At 41.8% G+C, this 6,807-nt stretch overlaps 1 long non-coding RNA gene across 6 annotated transcripts in view; it reads right to left on the reverse strand.

Moving 5' to 3' along the window:
* Gm31588 overlaps nt 1-5,598 on the reverse strand; it is a 43,135-nt gene extending 37,537 nt beyond the window's left edge. For 3 of the 6 annotated variants that reach the window (XR_871010.2, XR_379707.3, XR_871009.2), the window contains exon 1: nt 1,136-5,598. This is a non-coding gene — a long non-coding RNA (predicted gene, 31588). The remainder of the gene's footprint in view (nt 1-1,135) is intronic. The other 3 variants (XR_871012.2, XR_871011.2, XR_871008.2) reach the window with 2 other exon arrangements.
* Between the last annotated feature and the right edge of the window lie 1,209 nt (nt 5,599-6,807).

The following is a 6,807-nucleotide window of genomic DNA, read 5'->3' on the forward strand; positions in this document are numbered from 1 at the left end:
CGATTGCAATTCCTCTGCTGTTCGGCCTTCCCCAGGAGTTAGAAGCTGCTTTCAATGTAAGCTTAGCTTCCCAAACAAAAGGAAGAGGAGCAGAAGCACCAGGAGATAAGATGAAATGCTATGTCTAATGATGGCATTCCAGTGCCACCACAGGACCTCCAGGGACACAGGCACAAGGCCACTCTTCTGTCTGCCAGGCCACAGACATGCAAAAGGAGCAACAGTCTGGACTATGAATGCATGAAGCAACTGTGTCATCAAACTAATACAAAAACAGCATAGATGGTCATATATATGCAACAATAACACAGAGGGGGAAAGCATGTCTTAGTGGACCTCAGTGTGTTCAAAGAAGCAAAGGCCAAGCAAGGGTTGAAAATGAAGAGGAAGGAGACAGCATATGATATTTTGAAATGATATCCTGGCCACAAAGGTTAGGAAATGCAGAATAAGGCCAAGGTTGAACAGGCAATAGACGGCTGATGTCTTCATCTAGGATTTTATGTAAGGCCAAGGCAACTTCTCTGCAGGCTAGTGGTCCCAGCACTGTTGTGACAGCTGCCATGAGATAGACCTCTCTTTTCAAAACTTCAATTCTTTTTTAACTGTTAATTTCTGGAAGAGTTTGACAGCACTGACTGTATTTGATCCTGACAATATTCCAATTTCTTTCAGATTCTTTATTGAAGCAAAAAGCAAAAACCAAAAAGGCTGTTAAGAGAAATATCAGTGAATTGAACACTAAGACTTGGGGATGATCACATGTTCCTACATCAAAAATTAAATCCCATAGACACCTCCCAACCAAAAGTTCTCTTGAATGCCATAGATATTTGGATCCAAAACCCCAAAGTCCCAGAAATGTGAAAGTACACATACAAAAATGCCAAAAAGTATAGGTCAAAGTATAGGTATAGGTCAAAAAGTCCTCACAAGTAGACAAGCACTAGATAACTCTGGAAGGTGAGAGAAGAAATAGACTCTTTACTAGTGGGATTTTGAGACTGCACAGATGTCAGGCTCAACTATTAACATGTATAAGCTTCCTCTGCAAACCTTCAAGGCAATTATTTTCTTACTATAGTGCTGGACTTCACGGACATCCTGATATCCATGCCCCCTTTCTGCCACTTACTTGCTGAGTCCCTGGAAAGCTCCTGTAGCATCAGTAACAAACCAATAGCCATCATAGCTCCAGGAGAGATGCTAAGACAAATCAAGGAATCAAGGCCAAACTTCAGAACCCAGACTGGTTCCCTGGCATGCATGGAGATCCTGCTGCAGCTACAGTCAGAGCTGGTTACACAAAGGCCTGGAAAGAATGAATTTCACTGACAAACCAGACTATTCCATCAGCTATCAGTTTTCATGTTCCTCTTGACTGCCATAGCTCAGATGGCTTGTGGTTTAGACCCGTCAACCCATGCAGCCCTGATTTCACACCCATCAATTTGTTCATGGCCTTTAGAATTTATTGTAATCTAGCCAATAACACTCTCAACAAATGAGGTTTATCTAAATCATGTAATCACCCTTCACAGAGAAGTTGAAAGTATGGATACTTAACATCTGGTACATTCCAGGGACACACCTTGGTCCTTCAAAACCTGACAGTTCTGGCTCTTCAACTAACTGACTGAGCCATCCCCATTCTTGGCAACACTACTACCTTGTGGGCCTTGTAGTCCATGACACCAATTAGTAACTCAGTTCTGTTCACCCCCACTCCAGGAAAAGTGACATCAAGTACTCACTGGCCTAAGGCCACTGAAAATTCTCCCTCATCTGACTCATCTTCCTTGTAGATCTAGCTGCTGTGATAGAGCAGACCTGCAACCTCTCGTAGATCTGGAGTATCAGAACTTGAAGAAGATAGCCTCACATGGGCCTCTTTAGTACTTCCTCATGAAAGTAAAAATTAGGGGATGGGGCAGTCTTGAGACATATTTTATTCTTGTTTCCTGTCCCCTAAGTGCCATATCCTTGCAAACCAAACTCACACGGGGAAGTTCTGTAAACAGTTTTTCAGACTTTTGTATCTGTGCTAACACAGCACTTGATCCTGTGCTTTCGGAGAAACAGCTGGACTCAGCTACAACTTCTAGTTTGACCAGACTTGCAAGCACCGGTTCACATTGCTACAAAGTGTCTTCTGCCATGTCTCCTCTCTCAGTAGGCGTTTTGCTGTTACAATTAAGAAATTAAGTTCCAACCACTCAGAACATTTGGAGTGTAACATTTTTATTAAATGATCAAGCTTGGTTGTTAACTTTAAAAATATTTTATGGATCTTATGGTCTTAATACGGATATTTAAAAAGAGTAAAGTTGTCAAATATTAAAACAAAGATTACAGAAATGTTAACTGTCGTTGTCACCACACCCCCCAGAGAACATATCTTAATACCTCTTTATCCGTTTCTAACCACAACAGTCACCAGGGCATCTCCTAACAAGACTACCATGCCCACAGGGTTGGTAAAGAGCACAGAGATTAACCTCTCTGGAGATGGTTAGGGAACACTGTCTGCCTTATTTTATGCAAACAACCACTTATATAGCAGAAAACTATCAATTAATTGTTATTGGTTAACACACTACCTCAGATTGGACAGTGAGCTCTCTTGTCACCAGGGTCTCTATGCAAAAGGAGCACAAGGAAGGAGCCATGAAGACAATCCAGCTGCAGGTTATTCATGTCACCTCAGAATTCAGTGTTCTGACTTCTGGGAATTCTCAGGAGCATGGTGTGCCATGCTCCTAATTTAGAAGCACAGAGTGCCAGGTAGGCTGACAGCCAGTCATGCCTGCATTTTATCCTTCAGTTAACAGACCTTGGAAAATTCAGTGACTAGAAAAGTACTCAAATAAGATAAGTATTTTCTGTGCCTTTTGAAATAGAGCTTTTGGGTGGGTTGTCTACCCTCTCGGGCAGCAAGGGTAGATCCAACTTTGGTAGGTGGAAACGATCCCAGCTAGTGAGCTAGTTGGGGCCAGGACCAACATCAACCTTTCAAAGGCACACCACTTACTGTTTTGTGTCTGGTTGAAGCCTCTAGAGAAAGCCAACCTGCAAATCTCTGTTGAATAGAGTATTTCAATCGTCCACCTAGCAAATGGGTGTGGATGCTGGGGCTGAGGAAGTATCTAAAATCACTACCCTGTTGCTGGGGTGATGGCTCAGTCAGGCAGAAAACTGCTTGTTATGAAAGCATGTAGACCCAGGTTCAGATCATAGGCATCTATATAAAAAGCCAGATGACAGTACACACCTGTCATCCCAGTGATAGAGAGGCAGGCAAGAGGATCTCTCAGGCTCGCTGGCCAGCCAATCTAGCCTGGTTGGGTGAACTCCAAGGTCAGTGGGGGACTCTGTCTTACAAAATAAGGAAGAGAACAATTTAGGACCAGACTTCGGGCCTCTATATAATTTACATACACATGCACACACACACACACACACACACACACAATACACAATCACTATGTATGATTCAGATATCGATTGCTATGCTTCATACATTTCTATATAACTGCAAAAGCATAACCAGAATTTGCAGATCTATTGTCTAAAAATGGAGGGACATCGTGGCCTTCAAGCCAAAGAATCGAAATCATAATATTAAACTTTCAAATTTAATTTCAAAACCCAAACGACATCTGGATTTTTGAACACATGCAGCCTGACTTGCTTTACTCAAATTCAAACATGCTCAAGGCCATTGATCTCACAAATGTGGATAATTTTTTATACTATTTAGTGCCTTCACATTTTCTCTCCTATCCAAACACTCGTCACGGGTTAACGATGACAGGGTTTCCATTTCGAAGCTTCTCACATTTTCGTCACATCAGTACAGTCTACATTAGCATCTCCAGTCTTTTCATGCCAATAGAATACAATGATGAGCTGATTGTGGGAACTACCATGTTCTATTGGGTATAGACCCCCTCCACCTCTACTCTCATCCACCTGTGCGAGCCTGAGCTGATTCTGGGCAGGCTCTGACACAGAACTGGGTTTTGTTGATTTTTGTTTTGTATTTTCAATCTGACCCTATCCAACACCGAACACTTTGGTCTTACATATAGTTAATTTCAGTAAGGAATTGTTGTTTGCTTTTTGGATTTTGCGTTTTTTGTTTTGTTTTGTTTGCTTGCTTATTTTAGTTTTGTTTTGTTGTTATTTTTGTAAAACAATAGAAAATTAAGTAAATATTTAGTGAAATTGTCAAGAAATAATATCTAGCACTTCAATAGAAGGTGTGTCAGTTTTTGTAAAAGGGGAAAAAAAGGCTTTTTTCCCCCCTTAAGTAAAAGTTTAAAAAAAAGTAAAAAGCTAAACTTTAAAAACAATCAACAACAAAAAAACAAGCTAAATAAATAAATAAATAAATAAATAAATAAATAAAAGTTCTACTTAAGTAAAAGTTCCAGGGATCATTGCTGAGATGAATGGAGGAAAATGTGTGTCTATGACTAAGGCGTCTGCAGTACTGTGTGTGTCAATGGTCCTGTTTCCTGTCGATGACAAATACTGTAATAATAAACTATACTTTAGACTTGCAATAAAGCTGAGGACACCTGGGAAAGAATAACTAAAAGAGTAGAGTCTGTGTTCTCTGAAGAATCTGAAGGAACAGAGGAGATTAGCTTGTCCATCCGGGAGGCTTTTTTTTTTTTTTACCAGATGTGTAGATCAAGAGGAAATGGAGGTGGGTGGGGGAAGAACAGGAGGAGAGGAAAGAGAGAGGTGAAGCCGCAGTTGAGGTGCAGAAGAATTTTAAAAACTCAGTAAAAAATTACATCACCAGCAAAGCAAATATGAGCTTTGTTCTGAGTCAGTTGGATACCTCAGCGAAGTGACCTATAAACCTGACTGGCACAATGGTTGTAAACTCCTCTTGGGACTCTCAGGAAGGTTCAGTAAATCACCGAAATAGTTCTGTGCTTAGAGTACGTAATGGAACGTAATGAAACCAGCTTCTACTTTCGGTCCCCTTCCAAAGTGAGAAACAGTGATAGAAAAACAGAGGCAGCATTTCTTCCATAAGAAAACGTCTCATAGCCGGGCGTGGTGGTGCACGCCTTTAGTCCCAGCACTTGGGAGGCAGAGGCAGGCAGATTTCTGAGTTCGAGGCCAGCTGGTCTACAGAGTGAGCTCCAGGACAGCCAGGGCTATACATAGAAACCCTGTCTCGAAAAATACAAAACAAAAAACAAAAACAAAAAAGAATAAAATAGTTTAACTCTCAACTTAGAGGTCTTCGATGTGGTGTTTCCAGGGGACAGTCTAATCTTGGGAAGAAGTAAAGCTGGATGTCCTTCCAGATGAAAAGCAGGAACGCTGACACTCAGAGTTGGAAGCATGGCAAAAGGTTAACAGGTCCTGCTGAACACCGTGTCACTCTTGGTGGGGAGGAACAGAGCTTATCTGCTTCCTGTGTAGAAAGGTTGGAATTACTCACACACCTAGTGTAATGTTATTAATTTGGAGCCTATGTGTGCTTGATGGAATTTATGACCCTTGCTCTACAACACTAAAGCTATGATTCTTTGTAAAGAATAAGGAATGCTGAGAGCTGAGTGCTGGAGATAAATGAGGGTTGAAAGGACACTGAGATCTGGGAGCTGGGGGTTGGGAGCTAGGGGATAGGAGCTGGGTGCTGGGGGTTAGGGGCTGGGAGCTGGGGGTTGGGGGATAGGAGCTGGGGGCTGGAGACTGGGGGTTAGGGGATAGGAGCTGGGGACTGGGGTTTGGGGGCTGGGAGCTGGGGGTTGGAGATAGGAGCTGGGAGTTGGGGGCTGGGAGCTGGGGGTTGGAGATAGGAGCTGGGAGTTGGGGGCTGGGAGCGTGCCACAGGAAGACTCAGGCTCTCTCAAACAGAGCTTACTTCATAAAGCTGTCTAAAACATACTTCGATAGTAGCGAGAGTAACGGCAGAGAGTAACAAGGATACACAGTGAAAGCACTAACATCCCTAATCTGCCTGAGATGTTCTAAACATCTGCAGCAGACAGGCTGCATCTGTAGTAACCTAATGATGTTTCTGCTTAGGAAAATCTACCAAGAGTGGTTTAGGGAAAGCTATGTGCTTTATTTTGTGTTGTATACACTTATCTTAGTAAGATAGAAAAATGTGCGGCTGGAGAGATGGCTTAGTAGTTAAGAGTACTGGCTGCTGCTCATCCAGAGGACCTGTGGGTTCCTAACAGCCACATGGCCGATCACAACTGTCTATAATTCCAGCTCTAGGGCATCTGACACCCTCACACAGACATACACACAGGCAAAACTCCAATGCACATGAAATAAAAATAAATCAAATTTGAGGAAGAAGGAAAGCTTTGTGGAGAATTTGCTGAATGGCACAGACATGCCAGCATTCTAGAAAGCACTAAGAAAGTGAGCCCAAATAACTCCCTATGAAGGGAAGGTGGAGAAGTGACCCAAGTCCTTTGGAAGAGCCCAGAAGATAGTGTGTGGATCCCAGACATTGAACTTTGAATTATTTATACTCTTGGAATTTAGTTTTGTTTGGTTTAGATTGTGACTGTGTCCTGGTTCTTCCCCAAAGAAGAAGATATTTAAGTTAATTTTTACAGGAGCCCACAGCTGAAAGACATTGAAATTCTAAAAGAGTTTTGGGATTTTGAACTTTGAAAAGAGATCGGATATTTTAAAGAGTCTGGAATTTTAATGTGTTTTAACTTGTAACAACTATGGAACTTTTAAAATTATTTATGTTTTTAATGTGAAATCTTGGTGATAAATATGAAAGGAAGGGTTGAAGTTTAATATTGATAT

The sequence above is a fragment of the Mus musculus genome, chromosome 9, assembly GCF_000001635.26.
Source record: "Mus musculus strain C57BL/6J chromosome 9, GRCm38.p6 C57BL/6J".
Classification (NCBI taxonomy): Eukaryota; Metazoa; Chordata; class Mammalia; order Rodentia; family Muridae; genus Mus; species Mus musculus.